General features: G+C 41.2%; 2 protein-coding genes across 4 annotated transcripts in view; one reads left to right on the top strand and one right to left on the bottom strand.

Annotated features, from left to right (window-relative positions):
* The window catches only part of MEGF10 (multiple EGF like domains 10), a 404,496-nt gene that overhangs the window by 379,254 nt on the left and 5,030 nt on the right, over positions 1 to 20,212 (bottom strand). The gene's annotated exons all lie outside the window — the stretch shown is intronic.
* Positions 18,408 to 20,212, top strand: part of C6H5orf63 (chromosome 6 C5orf63 homolog) — a 33,093-nt gene continuing 31,288 nt past the window's right edge. For all 3 annotated transcript variants that reach the window (XM_065546706.2, XM_045394883.3, XM_045394881.3), the window contains exon 1: positions 18,408 to 18,489. The gene's annotated coding sequence lies outside the window, so the exon portion shown is untranslated. The remainder of the gene's footprint in view (positions 18,490 to 20,212) is intronic.

Below are 20,212 nucleotides of genomic sequence, written 5' to 3'. Positions count from 1 at the left end.
GGCTCAGACAACTTTACTGTCACTTTCCCAACTGAGTGCAAAAAAACAGAGAAAAGAAAAATCCTCCATCTTCACAAAAGCAACAATGGGCATAGTAAGGCTTGAGGTGCAGCGTTTTGACTCCATTTTAAAATGACATGTGTGGGAATCTCCATCTTCCTTAGAAGCAGCGGCGGCACCAGCAGCTGTGCTGATAGGAGCAGCGTGGCAGGCTGCATGCAAAAGGATGTAAAGCTACACATCTGGGCTCAGCAAACTGATGAGGAATAATTGTGGACCTAAGTGAGCACTCGTCGGAGGGGGTTCTATAAAAGATTAGGCTCCCTTGAATCAACAAGAAGCCAGTCAAAAGGGGGTTTGCTCGCTGCTATTGACTTTCGGGGTTTCATATCTGACTGCATTTGCAATCAGCAGCTGCTAAATCCGGAGACACTTGGATTACATGAGTATAAACAGCTTTTGTCTCTAAGTCTATGAAATTCACAGAAATACAAGGCTGCACTGCTGTAGAATTATTCTGTGACTTTAACCCATTCTATTGGCAATGTTTCCAGAATGCTACTAGATAAATTTCCACACAAACTATTGGAAGAAGAACAGGCAATAATATCTGAACACCACCTATAAGTAATATGTTAAGTGCTTTACCTGTCTTATCTCATTAAATCCCTATCATTGCCCTAAGAGGCAAATGTTATTTATCCCCATCTTAGGGATATGAAAAGAGGCTCAGAGACTTAAATAATTTAAGGTCAGGCAACTAATTAACATTATAACTACTTAATTGGAGATATGAAAATAAATACAAAACTAGGACAACCCAAAGACTCTGGGACACACCTCTGATGCCCTTTATCTTAAGGTGAGCTCCTCACCACTGGCTCCCGGTCCCTACTACTCACCCTGGCAAGGGAGCATGGGTCACAGTGCTTTGCTTCAGAGTTCTCATGCACCCACTCCTGTGGGCAAATTCCCTAGAAGCAGAATTTGAGATGAGGATTCATGAACAAGTGATTTAGTGAGAAAGTCCTCCCAGACATCACTGATGAGGGAGTGAGGGAAGCAGAACTGGGGAGGGCAGGGAATCAAGCGAAGTTGTGACCTCAGGTAAAGACCCACTCAGTGACTTCACCTGATCCCACAGGGGAGCTCCGGGATAGGGCATAAGTGACACCTCAGAGTTGCCCAACCAGAGGCTCTCTAGGAAACAAAGCCATAGGCACTGGCCACCGAAAGCAAATTTCAGCAAACCCACTGACACACACAGTCCAAAGGGATCTGAGGAGCCTGGCCAGAACAACGACATTATCCACTGCACCCATTCAACAGCAGAGCTGGCTTACAACCAGCTGCAATCCTTGAAAGCCATCCCATGAGAGCAGAATTAGAGGGAGTGTTTCCATAATTTGGGCTTCAGACTGACTGTGTATACCCAGGAAGAACAGAAAGACTTAGGTCCACCTTTTTGTTTATTGAAGCGAGTCTGTGATTGGGGAGCCCAGCATTTTCAGGTTTCTGGAAGGTGAATGAGTATGTAGTCAAAGAAGCAGCTTGCTGCCGCCAAAGGAGCTCTGGTTTTTTAACCCAAACATGAGGTGTGCTTCCCCACACATCCCCCACTGCCTTGCTCTGTGATCCTGAGCAAATCCTTTAATTCACGTGAGCCTCAAGTCCCTTAGCAGGAAAAGGAAGAAAATTGTCTTCCCTAAAGTTTACTGGAATAACCAAATGAGGTGATGTCTACAAAAGTTCTTTGTAAATGGTCAGCATTATATAAATATAAGTTAGTAGTAAGATTAGGTTGTAGTTGGATTAAACAGAAAGAACTGTATTTCCATTCAAATGGGTTGCATGTGGTTAGATATGAATGAACACGGTTTAGATATCAATTTGAGGGAAATGCAGTGTTTTATCATTCACATGCCCTTTCCTTAACATCTCTATCCAAGCCATCGTCCAGCTGAGGATTAGATGGATTTGAAAAGACAGCAGCCTTGAGCTTCAGGAAATCCAGCTCCCAATGACACAATCCTGCTACTCCCTCTGAAGGCTTGGGCCTCACTGTCTGCTCCACCCTGGAGGGGTCCACACCTCACACCTCTCACACATTCTATAGCCCTCACTCTCCAGCTTTCTCTACACAATCTGCACTGAACTCTGCAGCACCCCAAGAGAATACAACATGATAAGCACATTCTCATGAAGGCCAAATGACATAATGGAATAAATGTTCCCTGCTACAGGGCACAGCTTTAACCCAAAGGAATAGCTCTCAAATATCAGTGGAAAGGTGGCTGCTGAGTGTGGTGGGCAGATTAGAGCAGCCAGGGCAATACTCTAGAAATCACACCAGAGACATCTTTTGGGTGAAATAAAGCTAGCATTGTTTGTGAGAAGAATGTTCCTCTTCAGAGCAATTTCCAAGTGTAGAACACAAAAGGCCTCAATTAACACAGAATATTTCTTTCTCAACTATCTCTTGGGCAAGTGAATAAAGAAAGAATAGACTTTGGGATCAAAACAACCTGAGTTTTACTCATGGCTTCAGCATTTACTAGTTTTGTGACCTTGAGCTATCTGAACCTCAGTGTTCTCATCTGTGAAATGGAGGTACCTCCTCATGAGGTTACTATAAAAATAAAGTGCATGTAAACTGCTTAACAGACATACAACTGCATAGCAGATATTTGACAAATGTTATCAATAAAGTCAGTAATAATATGTAAAGGAATTAATCCAGTGCCTATGACATCATCAGACATTTTTATCATTATTATGCTCCTCATGGAGGATTTCAGTGGTTTGTACTTGGTGGGCGTGCAGTAAATACTTGTTAAATTAATGAACACACTAATGGTTGCAGCCAGCAAGCTTGCTATCCCATAAGGGAAAGAGAACACCTCTGAACTTTCTTTCTGAAGAATCTCTTTCATCCTAAACATCTTGAAAACAGCCCCTGTGCCTCTGCTCTGGTTCCATGTGCCGCACCATCATCATGGCAGGTCCTCTCTCCTCAGCCAGAGATGAGCAGGGCCCCTGAACAATTGCCAGTACACACAGCCCTCACAGGCAGGGGCTGGACTTGAGGCCATCAGCATCAGCAGGGCTGCACATCACCAACCGCTTCATTTGGGATCAGGACAGAAAGTGTTCTGATGTGGGTTTGTGCTGATTTACCTAGCTCCACAGTTAAACATCAGAAGTGGGAAGCTGGGCACAGTGGCTCACGCCTGTAATCTCAGCACTTTGGGAGGCTGAGACAGGCAGATTACCTGAGGTCAGGAGTTTGAGACCAACCTGGCCAACAGGGTGAAAACCCATCTCTACTAAAAATATAAAAATTAGGCAGGTATGGTGGTGCACACCTGTCTTCCCAACTGCTTGGGAGGATGAGGCAGGAGAATCGCTTGAACCTGGGACACTGAGGTTGCAGTGAGCCAAGATTGTGCCACTGCACTCCTGCCTGGGTGACACAGCGAGACTTCATTTCAAAGAAAGAAAGAAAGAAGTGGGCATATCACAGGTATTGGTGTTTATGTCTGGGACGACACCTACATTGACTTTATGCAAAACATGGAGCCATTAGATATCCAGACACCTCTCCATGTCAATGGAAAAAGCACAGAAATACAGGACATCAGCAGTAGAACAGTGAGACATTCTCACTCTTTTTACAGCCACCTCCACAGCTGGTGGACATTCCTTTCTTTGCAGATTTTGAAGGGAAAGAAGAAGGTGGGGCAGCCAATCTCAGAGAAACCACTGTCTCCTTAAGTCAGGCCTGAAAATAATCAGAGAGAATAATCCAGACAGGAATAAGGGGTGTTAAGGCAGGGCTGGCTGGCTGCTCATAAGGAGACTGGGTTGGCAGCATCCTATAGGACACAGAGTCATACTGCCTGGAGTCAGTTTTCAAATAGATATCATGGAATAGGGCTAAGAAGTCCTGGAAATGACAGCCTCTTCAGGGAGAAAGGGAAGAGATCATATTTACTGATTACCTACGTGACAATAACAACTGTTATTAATTGAGGACATATGCCAGGCTCTATGCAAAAATCATCCCCTTTATCTGCATAATAAGCATGTAAAAGGTACTACTTAAGTTTGCTAAGGCTGCCATAACAAAACACCACAGACCGGGTGTCGTAAACAACAGATGTGTGCTTTCTCACAGTTCTGGAGACAGGAAGTCCACGACCAGGGTGCCGGCAGGATTGGTTTTTTTCTCTCCTCTCTCCTTGGCCTCTCTCCTTGGCTTGTAGATGGCTGCCCTTTTTCTGCCTCTTCACTTGGTGATCCCACTGTGAACATGCATCCCTGATGTCGCTTGTGTGTCCAAATTTCCTCTTCTTATAAGGACAGCAGTCAGATTGGATTAGGGTCCAACTTAAAGGCCTCACTGCAACTTAATACACTTCTGTAAAAGGCCCTATCTCCAACTGCAGTCATTCTGAGGTACAGGGATTAAGGCTTCAATATATGAATTTTGGAGGGATGCAATTCACCCCTAGCAGGTAATATGATTCTCTTTTTGCTGATAAGGGTTTTAAGGTCTGTGGTGTGTAAATGCGAGTAAATGGTGAAGGCAGGATTTGAATTCAGGACTCCTGTCTCCACCAAGTGACACTGCCTCTAAAAGCTGATGAGCAGTACAAAGAAATGAAGCTAAGAGTGACGTACATATCAGTATTTATAAGCTACTGACATGTCTAGGTTTTGGTATGCGGTTTACTTGAAAGCCAGCTTTGAAATGCATACTAAGTATGAGTCCTGCAGTTGTGAATTAATTTACGTTTTATTCCTTTGTTACTATAGAAAATTTCTCTAAACAACAGAAAAATCTGTAAGCCACCCCTGCACGGGCACATATCCGCCCTGGCTAATTATTTTAGACATTGTTCAAATCTATGATCCTAATTAACAGTGTGCACGGCCTATCCAAAACATGAGCCCAGCATCTCTCACAGTTTGTAATCCATCTGGTTCTCCAGGTCCACGTGCCAGATTTGGGTATGGCTGCCGTCCATACCATCACCTCTCCTTCTGCATGGGGTGGGAGGAGGGGTCGTGGTGGGTAATGAATCAATAACGCTCAGCCAATTCCCTGGACTCAGTTGACATGCATGGCCAGTTTTCTCTCGTGATTAATTACACTTGCTTTTGCAAGAGGATTAATTCACTTTTCTAGAGAGCTTTTCTGATTTTCTGCTATTAAAAAGCCAATCTCAACAATCCCTCTAGCTCAGACGGAATGGTGTCCGGTTCAGTGTGGGTGATCAAAATTGTCGAAATTCATGGCTTAAAAGAGAGTGTGGTTACAAATAGAAGGAAGAATGTATGTGGTGGTGCGGAGGGTTGCGTGTGCATGTGTATGTGGATTCATGTAATACGCATATACATGAGCATAAGTAAAATCTCACACAATTATGATTTTTCTCATTAAGGTGACTATATGTCCCTTTTTTTCATGGTTGCCACCTATTTCAAAAGCCTACCAAATTAAATGTACAAGCAAATCAGATACTGCACATTTTAGATAATAATACAGTCAAAAAGAGGAACAGATAATTGGAGACATATTCACAATTAGATATAACTCTCTTCAAACAAAGAACGACCCCCAGTTAATTAATGTTTGTCAAGCACTTTAAAATCATATAATTCAACATTCTAGACATTCCCACCTAAAGATAGGAAGACAAAGGGGGTGGGGAAGCAGCTTAGGCTGGTTCTGGGTCTTGTCTTGCTCAGTTATTCATCAGATTTACCAAAGAGGGAGGGGAAAAACCACGCACACAAAGTAGCTGGAACTAAATTTCCTTAAAAGCTATTGCTCCGTCTCTTCCTCTCATTTTTCTTTATGAGTGAATGGGGAATAATTCTTCTGAGAAGCATTTCACAGGAGCACAGACATCAATTCTTAATTATTAATAACACGATTTGTTATTTATCGAACATCAACAGTGCATTAGATGTTGTACAAAACACAAATAGCTTCAAATCTTAAATCAAGTTGGTTCACTTGGAAATGCGGGTCTTCAGCTGTTTTTCTCTTTCTGTTTTTGCTTTCTTGGATAGGTTCTTGGGCAGTGAGCTGGATAATGAGGTGGTGCCTGCCTTGGAGGGAAGCATCTTCCTGGTACTTAGGCTTTATCACCCACCGCTCAGGTAAGAGCAGATCACTTACCAGAGGCTCAAAGACTCCAAGCTAAGGAGTGGACACTGAAGGATGTGACATCTAGCAGTCTCCAGACTCAGCTGACCATGTTCCATCTTAGTAAAATATTTGAGTAGGCACCCTGTTATTTTTATATACCCACTTATAAGTTATGTACACACACTATGGTACTGACACATTACGAGCATTATAACACATGCACAATAATTTAAAAGATCACGTGAAGATAAAATGTTTTAAAACAATTTTTGTTTTATTGTATATTATACAAAGAATTTTTGCTCTCACTAAAAAGCTGCCACCACTGATAACATTTCTTTACTGAGAATAATCCACTTGAATATGCTTCATTATAAAAAAATAAAATCTTGGTTTAGTTCCTTGTGATAGAGGAATCTGAAAGTTTGGTTTAGCCTTAGTGGCTGTCATTGCTGAGAAAGATGCTTCTCGAAAATATGTTGATCCAAATGTAGGAAAGATGCATTGTTGGCTGGGATTACTAAATCATGAAACTTATTTTTACTTGCATCCACCAATTATAAGAAAGTTCTTTTTTTAAGTTTGCTAGTGAATTTCATTTTTTCCTGCTCTATCATTTGTTCTTGCCAGCAAATTAAAACTTAATGTATTTTTATATGTTTAATAAATGGATCCTTCAAAATATCCTGAAACTCTTCATTTTAAAATTGACTTTAAATTTTTATTACTAGGTTTTCTAAGTTTACAATGTTCTGATTGTTAAAGGTTACACTTACACAGCTTTGGCAACAAAAATAACATTAACGATGGAAACATTTTCAGCCATTATTTTCAAAATGCTTTTATCATAGCACAGGTTTTTGGTTTTCTTTTTTCAAAAAGCAACTGATTTCTCACCTTAGAGATGTAAATTAGTTTTTTTGACTGAGAAAGACTCTTCCTTTAAACCCCACTCTCACTGACTGACTAAGTGATCTTGGGGAAGTCACTTTTTGCCTTTCTGAGCCTTGGTTTCCTCATCTGTAAAATGGAGTTAAAGGTCCCTACTTTTCAAGGGTGTGTCATGAGTCAATGACTTAACCCACTTAAAGCAGAACATGCCTGGTTCGTGTATTTAAATGGGACCAGTAATTGTGTTTATTTGTTCAAAACTGTCTAAGAAGTCTACTACCATCTGCCACTTGTCACAGGAGGACAACGTACTTGCATGGATTGCACACGTCTTTTTGTTAAAAAAAAAAAAAAAAAAAAATGCACAACCTTAAGTTAGACTATGCTTGATTTCACCCCTAGATAAGCCACAAACCTCTTTGTGACACAACAATGGTCATGTTTATTTCCCATTTCATTTAAGCTAGTGTAAAGATAATACTAGTAGCAATTCTGCAATGTAAGATACATTTCTTTAACAGGGAACAGTTAAACTACAGGTGTTTGGAAACATGTGAATATAAACTAACAAAGGAAGGTCCTGCTGCAGCCTTCCTTGTTGGAGGACTTCTACTCTTGCTTCAGTGTCCTGTGTGACCTCTCAGATGTGGCACGAGACTGCCTGATTCACCAGACATCAAATGTTAGTAGGCCTACTTTCTTTTTTTTTTTTTTTTTACTCTTATATAGAATGTAAATATTAAGGGGGTTTCATGTACCTTGTGCCCTCCACTGTGGAGTCCACTGCTCTGGTCTAGTGGTTTCCTAACAAAGATTCTCTAGATACTACCACAGCTACTAAATCAGACTCCTTGGGTGAGGTCTGCTTCTCCACTAGCTCCCAGCCTGCTGGTGTCTGACAACTTGATGACACTAACCTCCCCACGTGGGCGGCTCCTTTACAGCAGCCTTGACGGTGTTCATCTTCTTGAACATTTCTGATGATGAAGAGCTTATTACCCTTCAGTGTGGTCCAGCTCATTTTTGGACTCCTGTAATTGTCAGAAAACACGTTCTTCTGCCTCCCTGTAGCTCTACCCACTGGTATAAGTATATTGCTCTCTGGTGTCACACAGAAAATGATTCACCATCTCCTCCCCTGTTCTCCCTCTCTCCTCCCTAGACCCTTAAATCAATTCCCAATTGACTTGGTTTTTAGAATATTTCTCCCATCTCGATTCCCCTCCCCTGGCTGGTCTCCTACTTGGAAATATTGCCCAATATCCTGTGTGTCATCAGGCCAGGGCAGAGCACTGTGGGTGTGTGGCCTCCTCTGATTGCTGCTGCAATAGGACTGTTAATGCCAAAGAGATTCATCATCACCAGCTGAGATTTGCCTGCTCTCTCCAACTGGGTGCTACATACAGATGCAGCACATACATTCATGAATGGTAGAAATATTTTGCATAATTGAGTTGAAGGATTTTCAAACTCTCTTCAAGATATTCCCTCTGTGGCTACATGTGCATAATATACTGGTTCATGGTGCAAAGTCCTAAAGATATGATACTCTAAATTTTGTGTTTCTATCTTCACCTTGTTTCTTACCATTAAAAATATGGCATCAGGCTGGGTGCGGTAGCTCACACCTGTAATCCCAGCACTCTGGAAGGCTGAGCCAGGGAGATCACTTGAGATCAGGAGCTCAAGACCAGCCTGGCCAACATGGTGAAATCCCATCTCTACTAAAAATACAAAAATTAGGCAGGTGCGGTGGCTGGCGTCTGTAATCCCAGCTACTCAGGAGGCTAAGGCAGGAAAATCGCTTAAACTCGGGAGGTGGAGGTTGCAGTGAGCCAAGACTGCGCCACTGCACTCCAGCCTGGGCAACAGAGCGAGACTCCATCTCAAAAGAAAAAATGGCATCAGGACAAACACTGAACCTAGGATCATGTCAGTTGGTACCATGTAGGCCCACCTCTACTGTGTGACTTTCAGCAGGACACTTATTCTTTTTGTACCTCTCAACCCTCAATAAATAAAACGAGAATATCAGTGCCTACCCTCCTGACCTCAGAAAGTTTTCGCAAGAATTAAATGAGTTACAGATTGTGAAAAATTTTTACAATGGCTTTTAAAAATAGAATGTAGATATTACTACCATTATTATTACTAGGTAAGCTGTAGGCATTTAATAAATATTAATGGAGAAATGAAACAGATAAATGATAGAGAAAGGACTGAATAATGACAAGAAGGAAGATCAGAATAAGATAACACATAACATCAATTTAAGCTCTTGGCACCTTAAGCCATTGTCTGTTGCTGATGGCAACACAGAAAGAATCACAGTACTTTAAGTCCAAGACAGTGTTTAAAGAATTCAGGGCTTACTTTCTGGCAAGGGATCATCTCACCCACGATTTCTGAAGTTCCATGCAGTTAATGAGGCATCTAGTAGCACCTGTTCAGAATCTACCCAGGAAGAAATGTAATGGGGAAGAGGCAGAAGCTAAGAGGCAAGGCTCACATTCATCAATGCACATTGCTAGTCTTCAGAGGATAGCAAAATATTTAACTGCCGGGCAGCAAATCCCATTTGACTGTTTAAGTAAGAGGTAATGATTAATATCAAGCTAAAAGTATGTGCCTTTCTACATTTTATTATATAAAATACACTAATGGCATATATATGAAATAAAATTGCATTTTCAACAAGTTTTTCATTCTCCCATGAACTAAGCATCACAGGATATTTGTTCCTATGCATTTAGTCATCCATCCATTTATTCAAACAAACATCTCTTAAGTGAATATTATGTGCTCGGCTTTGCCCAGGTATAGCAGGACTAAAAGATGAATAACCTTGCAGTTGGGCATAGGAGACACACACACATACAGAGAGAGAGAGATTTAAATGCACTATGATGTGATTGAACATGGACAGATGACTCAGGCTGCAGAGGGCCTTACAGGTGACCTTTGAGCAGCAGATCAGTCAGGACTCAGTTGTAGATCAGAGAAACCATTCTAGCAAGTTTAAGTAGAACAGGATTTAATGCAGGAAATCAGGTGCTAACAAAATCTTTGAAAGGTCAGGAAAAGAGGTCTCTGCAAAACCTGGAGAAATATATCCTAGAACAGTACTGCAGAAGCAGACTCCCAAGTGGAGCTGCCTTCTCTGCCATATTCAGGAAGCTTGGAAATCAAAAGGCTGACACTGCAACCATTGGCTCCAGGAATATACGTCTTTTGCAATTTTCATAGATACAATTGTTGGCTCCTGTTAGACCCTTGCTGGGGGAAAAAATAAAGGCTAACAGACCACACAGCTCTTGCCATTTAACTCAATTCTGATTTTAAGTCTTGTGCAAATGCATCTGACTAAAAGAGCCCTAAATCATATTTGGAACCTCTGCAGTACAGAAACCCCAAGAAGAGGGTTTGAATAGCTACCAGTGAGCCTGTTTAGCTCACCCAGCTCAGCAAAAAATGTAAAGATGAAACATTAGGGTGGAGAAGGGGAAAGGACTGAAGCTAAGAGGAACAGCATGTGCATGATACTACCCAGTATTGGACCTCTGCCCTTGATGAGCCACAAACACAACCACGTAGAGCACTCGAAATGTCAAAATCTTTTTGGTCATCCTTGTTACTGACATTGTAATACTAACATCAAATCCCTATGAGCACTCTGGTACAGTAAATATGAACTCAGAGTCAAGAGACAGCAATGCAATGCTCTTCCCAGCTCTGACAGTGACAACGTCCCTTGGGAGGTCACTTAACATGTCTGGCTTCATTTTTCCTATCTGTAAGGCAGAAAGAGTTTCCACGATTCTCTTCTAACAGGAAGTAATAAGAAACAGAAACATCAAAACTCTTATCTTGGTGTGAGTGGTTATACACATACTAGACATCCTCTTTAATGGAGGAAAGGGGGACAGTTACAGTGCGTGCAGACTCGCTTTTGACTAGTAAATTCCTTTCCTAATAGTACAGTATTGCAGTTTTGTTAGGATAATGTTAGAACAGTGGCCACTCAATAAATGCTCATTGGCATGAGATTAAAATGTAATAATTCTGGAATTCAGTTTTCTTTGGAAATGCAGAACTCTTCCCAGCTTTCCTCTCACGACTTGAAGAAACCTGTCATAGAACAGCACATGTTGACTGGCAAGGTAAATAAGTGAGAGAGCCAGAGCTTTGCATTGTTTGCTGGGCCTTGTGCTCAGCCAACGTGAGGGCTTGGCAAGTAGAGTTGTCTTTCATTTCACAGTTTTCATGAATATGTAATTCATCTATTCACAATAGATGTATTTCATGCAGTTTGGAAAGCCACATGTTATTTCCTTGCTCTAATGGCCTCTTCTGCCCCTTTTCAGAAACAGAGAGGCTCAGCAGCTGTTGAAGGTCAAGCTACCACTGGCTTACTGAGTTACAGCACACAGCAATAGTGGAGACCACGTGGCGTGTAAACTACCTGCAGGAGTACAGGCGGTATGCCATGGCGAACTACCTTTAAACACCTCTCCCTCTCTCTTTTTTCCCAAGACCAAGAGGAAAGAGGAGTCCAAGCAAGCTATGAGAGATAATATACAATCGGATAAGCTTTTAAGACAGGCACTGGGCAGAGAAAATATGACACATGTAGTAAGGATTCCATTTAGTTAGATTTTTTTCCCTCATCATCTGCACTTATGTGAGAATCAGCGATGACCAGAAAAGAATAGCACAAAACCGAAAAGCCACAAATAACCCTAGAATAAGACGTAGTGGCAAAGAAACTGTGTCTTCAAAGTGACCATCTACCTCACGATAGCAGAAGGGAACAGTAAGTCTGAGGTTTGGGCCTTCCCCAGATCCAGATGGAGGCAGCTAGTAGCACATGTCTCTGCTGTTTCTCCATTTCCTCATTTTTGTATACATACACACACACACACACACACACACACATGCTTGGGAAGAAAGAGACAAGAATTTCACAGAAATGCTCTATGCCTTAACCGATTAACAATTACAAAATAAGAAATATGACTATATGATAATTGAATTGCCACCAGCAGTACAAGAGGAAAAAGCCAGTTTCATTGCACTTATGTGTTTCTTAGATTAACTTTCTTTTATTCCACCAAACTTATGCCTTATTCCTGTCTTGTCTCTTTGACTAATGAGAATAATTGATCCCCACTTGCTAACATTCAGACCTGTCAAAGTATTGGTATCCTTCAGTCTTCCTGCTTTTTCCACTCTTGGAAGCTACTAAGAAAGTAGCTACGACTCCTGATTTTATAAAGAACCTTCTTAAATGTATTACCATTTCAAGAGATTTCTTCTGAATCCTGGCCAACTTTGACTTGCTCTTATTAAAAAATGGAAATGTTTAAAATGTAAGAATGCTTTATATCTGCAAGGTAATGAGCAACAATGTGGCTAGTTCAAGCTGAGATTTTTTCCCCCTCTGTTTTAATCTTTCTTACATGTGGTAACCATTTAGAGTTTACACAGAGCTTTGAAAAGACGGTCTTGGGCTTGGGGTATGGTAAAAGCCAGGGTGCCATAGAAGACTGGCACCTTTTATACTGGCAGAATAACTGTCTTTAAAGGGTTATTGTGAGGAGTAATAGGGGCAGAGCAGGAATTATGGAAAAGAACCAACCATATACAGAACTAGAGAGCCTGGCACATGGCATAGGCCTTGGGTCAGAGGGAACTTCAGAGCCCATTCCTCTAGCATTCTCTGGGTCATCTCAGGACTGTTGAGACATGAGGGCCTCTATTGAGGATATCTTCCCTCAGCATGCAGGATTCAGGCAGACATGACTTGGTTTAAACAAGAAACCAGCTGGTTCTCAGAGGCTTAAGAGGATGACTGTGAAGGTCACCAAAACGATCCATCTTTTCTCAGCAGCCAGAGGACACAAATTTCCCGACATAATTCAGGAGAATGGATGGGTTAGCCAATTCCTTCAGGGTAAAGTAGAGCACCATCCAGCCATTCTCACCAACAATCCATGCAGGACTCACAAAGCGGGAGAAGACCCTAAAAGTTTCTTGCCTAAATATCCAAGTCAGCCTCGTATTATATTCACAGTCTCTGGGTAATTGCCTGCTTTTCACTTTATTGTGCCTGGGCAGCTTCAGTGCTCATGACACAACCCAGATGTGAAAGTTTCTACAGAGTAGTTTTTTCCAATTCTGTGAAGAAAGTCACTGGTAGCTTAATGGGGATGGTATTGAATCTATAAATTACCTTGGGCAGTAGGGCCATTTTCACGATATTGATTCCTCGTATCCATGAGCATGGAATGTTCTTCCATTTGTTTATGTCCTCTTTTATTTCATTGAGCAGTGGTTTGTAGTTCTCCTTGAAGAGGTCCTTCACATCCCTTGTAAATTGGATTCCTAGGTATTTTATTCTCTTTGAAGCAATTGTGAATGGGAATTCATTCATGGTTTGGCTCTCTGTTTGTCTGTTATTGGTGTATAAGAATGCTTGTGATTTTTGCACATTGATTTTGTATCCTGAGACTTTGCTGAGGTTGCTTATCAGCTTGAGGAGATTTTGGGCTGAGACGATGGGGTTTTCTAAATATACAATCATGTCATCTGCAAACAGAGACAATTTGACTTCTTCTTTTCCTAAGTGAATACCCTTTATTTCTTTCTCTTACCTGACTGCCCTGGCCAGAACTTCCAACACTATGTTGAATAGGAGTGGTGAGAGAGGGCATCCCTGTCTTGTGCCAAAGAGCCTGCATTTCCAAGACAATCCTAAGTCAAAAGAACAAAGCTGGAGGCATCATGCTACCTGACTTCAGACAATACTACAAGGCTACAGTAACCAAAACAGCATGGTACTGGTACCAAAACAGAGATATAGACCAATGGAACAGAACAGAGGCCTCAGAAATAGTACCACACATCTACAACCATCTGATCTTTGACAAACCTGACAAAAACAAGAAATGGTGAAAGGATTCCCTATTTAATAAATGGTGCTGGGAAAATTGGCTAGCCATAAGTAGAAAGCTGACACTGGATCCCTTCCTTACTCCTTATAGAAAAAATAATTCAAGATGGATTAGAGACTTAAGTGTTAGACCTAAAACCATAAAAACCCTAGAAGAAAACCTAGGCAATATTCAGGACATAGGCATGGGCAAGGACTTCATGTCTAAAACACCAAAAGCAATGACAACAGAAGCCAAAATTGACAAACGGGATCTAATTAAACTAAAAAGCTTCTGCACAGCAAAAGAAACTACCATCAGAGTGAACAGACAACCTACAGAATGGGAGAACATTTTTGCAATCTACTCATCTGACAAAGGGCTAATATCCAGAACCTATAAAGAACTCAAACAAATTTACAAGAAAAAAACTAACAACTCCATCAAAAAGTCGGCAAAGGATATGAACAGACTCTTCTCAAAAGAAGACATCTATGCAGCCAACAGACACATGAAAAAAATGCTCATCATCACTAGCCATCAGAGAAATGCAAATCAAAACCACAATGAGATGCCATCTCACACCAGTTAGAATGGCGATCATTAAAAAGTCAGGAAACAACAGGTGCTGGAGAGGCTGTGGAGAAACAGGAACGCTTTTACACTGTTGGTGTGAGTGTAAACTAGGTCAACCATTGTGGAAGAGAGTGTGGCAATTCCTCAAGGATCTGGAACTAGAAATACCATTTGACCCAGCCATCTCATTACTAGGTATATACCCAAAGGATTATAAATCATGCTGCTATAAAGACACATGCACACGTATGTTTATTGCAGCACTATTCACAATAGCAAAGACTTGGAACCAACCCAAATGTTCATCAATGACAGACTGGATTAAGAAAATGTGGCACATATACACCATGGAATACTATGCAGCCATAAAAAAGGATGAGTTCGTGTCCTTTGTAGGGACATGGATGCAGCTGGAAACCATCATTCTGAGCAAACTATCACAAGGACAGAAAACCAAACACCCCATGTTCTCACTCGTAAGTGGGAACTGAACAATGAGATAACTTGGACGCAGGAAGGGGAACATCACACACCAGGGCCTGTTGTGGGGTGGGGGGAGAGGGAGGGATAGCATTAGGAGAAATACCTAATGTAAATGATGAGTTAATGGGTGCAGCACACACACCAACATGGTACATGTATACATATGTAACAAACCTGCACATTGTGTACATGTACCCTAGAACATAAAGTATTAAAAAAAAAAAAAAAGTTTCTACAGAGGTGCAACGTATTAGCCACCAATAATACCTTTGCCAACTGCAAATTTTCTCAATTTCTTTGAGCTGCTTACAGAACAAACAAAAACCGGCTTTATTAATTATTCTAACCATTTGCCAGTTACTTAGGTTTTAAGGAGGCTTTGATGTGCTTTAAAACCACATTTGTGTTAAATACCAACGTAAATGAAGCACGGAAATGAAGAAAAAGGCTGCAGTGTAGGACTGTAGTTCATGGAGATGGTAGTTCTTCCCCCACTTCAGGATATTTCACTCTGAGGACATTAAACTATTATTAAGATTGTCTTCCCTTCTAGGCCTCAAGGATGGATTTAATTTTGTATAATTCTCAGACTTGATGGCTAATAGCAGTAATGCCGAACACAAACATCTGGACACACTGCAGGAAATCATCACCTGAGTGAATGGCATGGAAGAGCTTCAGTGCCTCAGCCAGCGATCCAGAAATAAAGCATTAAGTCTTACCGAAGTAAGAAGGGAAACTGACAAGACCTAAAAACTGAACTTCAGGGAACATTCTCCCGCCATCAAAGTGATCATCTATTCAGAATTTTGATATTTGGAAAAGAGTAAGGCAAGAGATGTAGACTACAGGATTTGGGGTGTGTTTTTCTTAACTAACTCATAAGCACTGTAAATATAGCTAAAACCCTGCACTGTACCCTCAAAGGATTGACAGCACCAAATGAAGAGGGAGATTTGTTCATAACTATATTTGAAACCCTGGTCCTTGCCCAACAAGAAGTAGATAACGTTTCCAAATCCGCATGCTGGAGATTGTGGAAATTCAGTATTTCTCTGAATATCTGGGAGACCAGGACACAGGAACAGTGGTTTACAATCACAGAATTACTTTTTCCTGCCCCCCTCCCCCAGCAATTAATGGGATTACTGGATCTAATGGTAGTTCTAAGTCCTTTGAGAAATCTCCAACATCTACTGAATTGTTCTCTGGAGGTTTTGTATGATTGCATCCCTTACGTCAGCGACCCTAACAAGGGACCCAAGTCCTTCTTGGTGACCCCGCTTGTCTTTTGCCCCCTGATCTCCTCCACCAAAGCATCAATAAACACATGTGTAATAGAAGTGTCACTGAAAAGGTGGGAGTCATCACCCTGGGCACAGTGAGGAGACATTTTGTAGGCTGTCACGTCTTACCTGGGAAGAGAGATACTTTACTTACTTATTTTTGGATCAGATCTTTATTTATTTTTATAATTTCAACTTTTATTTTAGATTCAGGGGGTACATGTGCAGGTTTTTTTACATGAGTATATTGTGTGACACTAAGGTTTGCAGTACAAATGATCCCATCACACAGGTAGTAAGCATAGTACCCAATAGGTAGTTTCTTAACTCTTATCCATTCCTTCTCTCCCCACTCTAATAGTCCCCAGAGTCTATGATTCCCATCTTTATGTTCATGTGTACCCAGTGTTTAGCTCCCATTTATAAATAAGAACATACAGTATTTGGTTTTCTGTTCCCGCGTTAGTTCACTTGGGATAATGGCCTCTGGCTGCATCCATGTTGCTACAAAGGAAATAATTTCATTCTCCTTTATGGCTGCGTGGTATTCCATGGTATATATGTACCACATTTTCTTTATCCAGTCCACCATTGATGAACACCCAGGTTGATTCCATGTATTTGCTATTGTGAATAGTGCTATGATAAATATATGAGTAGACGTGTCTTTTTGATATACTGATTTATTTTCCTTTGAGTATATACTCATTAATGGGATTACTGGATCTAATGGTAGTTCTAAGTCCTTTGAGAAATCTCCAAACTGCTTTCCACAGTGGCTAAACTAATTTACATTCCCACCAGCAGTGTATACATATTCCCTGTTCTCCACAGCCTTGCCGCCCTTATTATTATTATTATTATTTTGACATTTTAATAGCCATTTTGACTGGTGGTGTGAGGTGATATCTCATTGTGGTTTTGATTTTCACATCTTTGATGATTAGTGACGTTGAGCATTTTTTCACGTTTGTTGGCTACTTCTATATCTTCAAAAAGCACTTTAAAATGCATTATTAGTCCTCTCAGCCATTCCACCATCAGGAATTTCTTAGGTGGTTGTAGCCACCCTAAGCCCTTAACATCTCATGATTTTTCTGATCCTTCTCACCTCTCCCTGTTTACACCAGTTATGGATTGAATTGTGTCCCCCAAAAAGATACATTCAAGTCCTAACCTCCAGTGCGTGTGAATGGGACCTTATTTAGAAACAGGGTCTTTGCAGATGCAGCAAGTTAAGATGAAGTAATTTAGGTGGACCCTAATCCAATATGACTGGCATCTTTATAAGAAAAGGAGAAGACGCACAGACAGAGACACACAAGGAGGATGCCATGTGACAACAGAGGCAGAGCTGGAGAGATGCAGTCGCAAACCAAGCAACCAGGGATTGCACAGGCACCAGGAGTAACCAAGAAGAGGCAAGGAAAAATTCTATCCAGAGCTTTATAGAGGGAGCATGGCCCTGCTGACACCTTGATTTCAGACTTCTAACCTCCAAAGTGGAGAGAATAAATGTCTGTTATTTTAAGCCACTCAGTTTGTGGTACTTTGTTAAGGCAGGCCTAGAAAACTAATACAAAACTCCCCTTCCTTCTGTCTCACTCCCTTTTATTTTCTCAGCAGAGATATTTAGTATCTCTTTATTATCTCAACACCTATCCTCAGATCTTCATCTCTGGCCCACAAGCTGCCAATGAATGCATTCTCCTGAATAAGGACAGTTCCCTCCCCAAGAGAAATTCTGATGCCAGAGGTCAAGAAAATAAAATTTTTCTCCATTACCTACAGTGTATTTAGATTAGGAAAACATATAATCCAAGTACCCAAATTAGATTTGGTGGTCTAAACTCTACAAATCGGCTGTTGCTCTTGAACAAATAAGCACACTACCGCTTCACATGCATTGGCAGCTTCCCGCTGTCAATAGAGATGAAGACCCCCTGCTTGCAAGAGCCCAGAAAGCTTGCATAAGGTGGCCTCTACCTCCCTCTGCCTCATCTAGTACTGCTACCCAGCTGCCACTCTTGGCTCCACCCACACTGCCTTCTTTCAGTTCCTCATTTTCAACACATCCTCCCTCCACCCTCACACCACTGACCCTGCTACTCCTGCTGCCTGGAACGCTTTCTCCAGATTCCTGCCCCAGCCTGTCTCTGAGGTAACTCTACTCGTTGTCTGATTTTAGGTCAACAGTCAAGTCCTTTCCTAAAGCCCCAGGACTGTGATGCATATATTGCATCTCCCAATCACAGACTTTTATGGCACCCACCGCTTTTCTTTAGTAATATTTATTCGTTGTTAATTACAACAGAAGCTCTCTTAATTCAGCACCACAGGGAATTAAGTGATACTTTCAAATCCCTTTGTAAAACGTATTGATGGATTGCCCAGATCACGATCAACACTTGTGGCTTCTGCCACCTGGTAACCTCAACGCCTCTACTCCCACCAGCTGAGCTTATGCTTACTAAGAGTGGGTTGTTTTTGTTCCCAAACCTGTTTATGGCAGTTGTACTTGATTACTATAATTATGTAGTTTAATTAAATATCACATAAACTGATCAAATATGAGCATAAAAAGAGAGTTACTGTTTCTATGAAAGCTCAGTTAAATGCTTTGGAAAGACTTGAAAAGCTGGGGGAAAATAATTGCTCTTAAATTAGTTGTAGGCAAGACAAGTGTAAAAGATTGGGGAAAAAATAAAAATATAAGTGAATTCACTTAGTGAAGACACTTCACAAGTGTCTTTAAGTTTTCCCTTCACTTTAGAGTATCTGAAACTGGAAATTGTAGATGATATGTATATCCCACCATTTTGAGTGGGTTTTATGCAAGAAAGATAACGTAAACGTTCAATGACTGGATAGAGTCTAAAAGAAACCATCTTGACTCTAACAAATTTAGCAAATGAATGTTCATTTATGTATTTTAAGTAAGAAAATAAAATATTTATTATATATATAACCATATCTATATGATTAAATATATACATATATCAAATCATATACATACTTCCCACTTTAACTGCATTTGCCAATTAACTAGTTACTGGTCTTACTCCCATTGGAAAATGGGTTTTCTACAGTAAATATTGACATGATCATTCATTAAGATTTGACTGTGAGCTCTATTACAAGGAGTACGTGTATATGGTTCAACACTAACATTCCAAGCTGGATGCGGTGGCTCACGCCAGTAATCCCAACACTTTGGGAGGCCCAGGCAGGTGGATCACTTGCAGTTAGGAGTTCAAGACCAGCCTTTCTGACATGGTGAAAACCCATTTCTACTAAAAATACAAAAATTAGCCAGAGGCAGTGGCGTGTGCCTATAATCCCAGCTACTCAGGCGGCTGAGGCAGGAGAATCTCTTGAACCCAGGAGGTGGAGGTTGCAGTGAGCCAAGATCCCACCACTACCCTCCAGCCTGGGTGACAGAGCAAGACTCTGTCTCAAAAAAAAAAGAAAACAAAAACAAAAAACACTAGCAGTCCAGTCCAGGCACAGCGGCTCAGGCCTGTAATCCCAGAACTTTGGGAGGCCGACGTGGGCAAATCACATGAAGTCAGGAGTTGAAGACCAGCCTGACCAACATGGTGAAACCCTGTCTCTACTAAAAATACAAAATTATCCGGGTATGGTGGTGCATGCCTGTAATCCCAGCTACTCGGGAGGCTGAGGCTGGAGAATTGCTTGAACCCAGGAGGCGGAGGTTGCAGTGAGCTGAGACTGTGCCATTGCACTCTAGCCTGGGCAACAAGAGTGAAACTCTGTTTCAGAAAAAAAAAAAAACAACAATAAACACTAGCATTCCAGTGCTTGACTATGGCACATAGTAAGTACTCAGTCAGCATTATTCTGAATAAATGGGAAAATTTCCT

The sequence above is a fragment of the Macaca fascicularis genome, chromosome 6 (assembly GCF_037993035.2).
Source record: "Macaca fascicularis isolate 582-1 chromosome 6, T2T-MFA8v1.1".
Lineage (NCBI taxonomy): Eukaryota > Metazoa > Chordata > Mammalia > Primates > Cercopithecidae > Macaca > Macaca fascicularis.
Note: the sequence above shows the minus strand (reverse complement) of the source record. Positions and strands in the feature narration are given on the sequence as shown.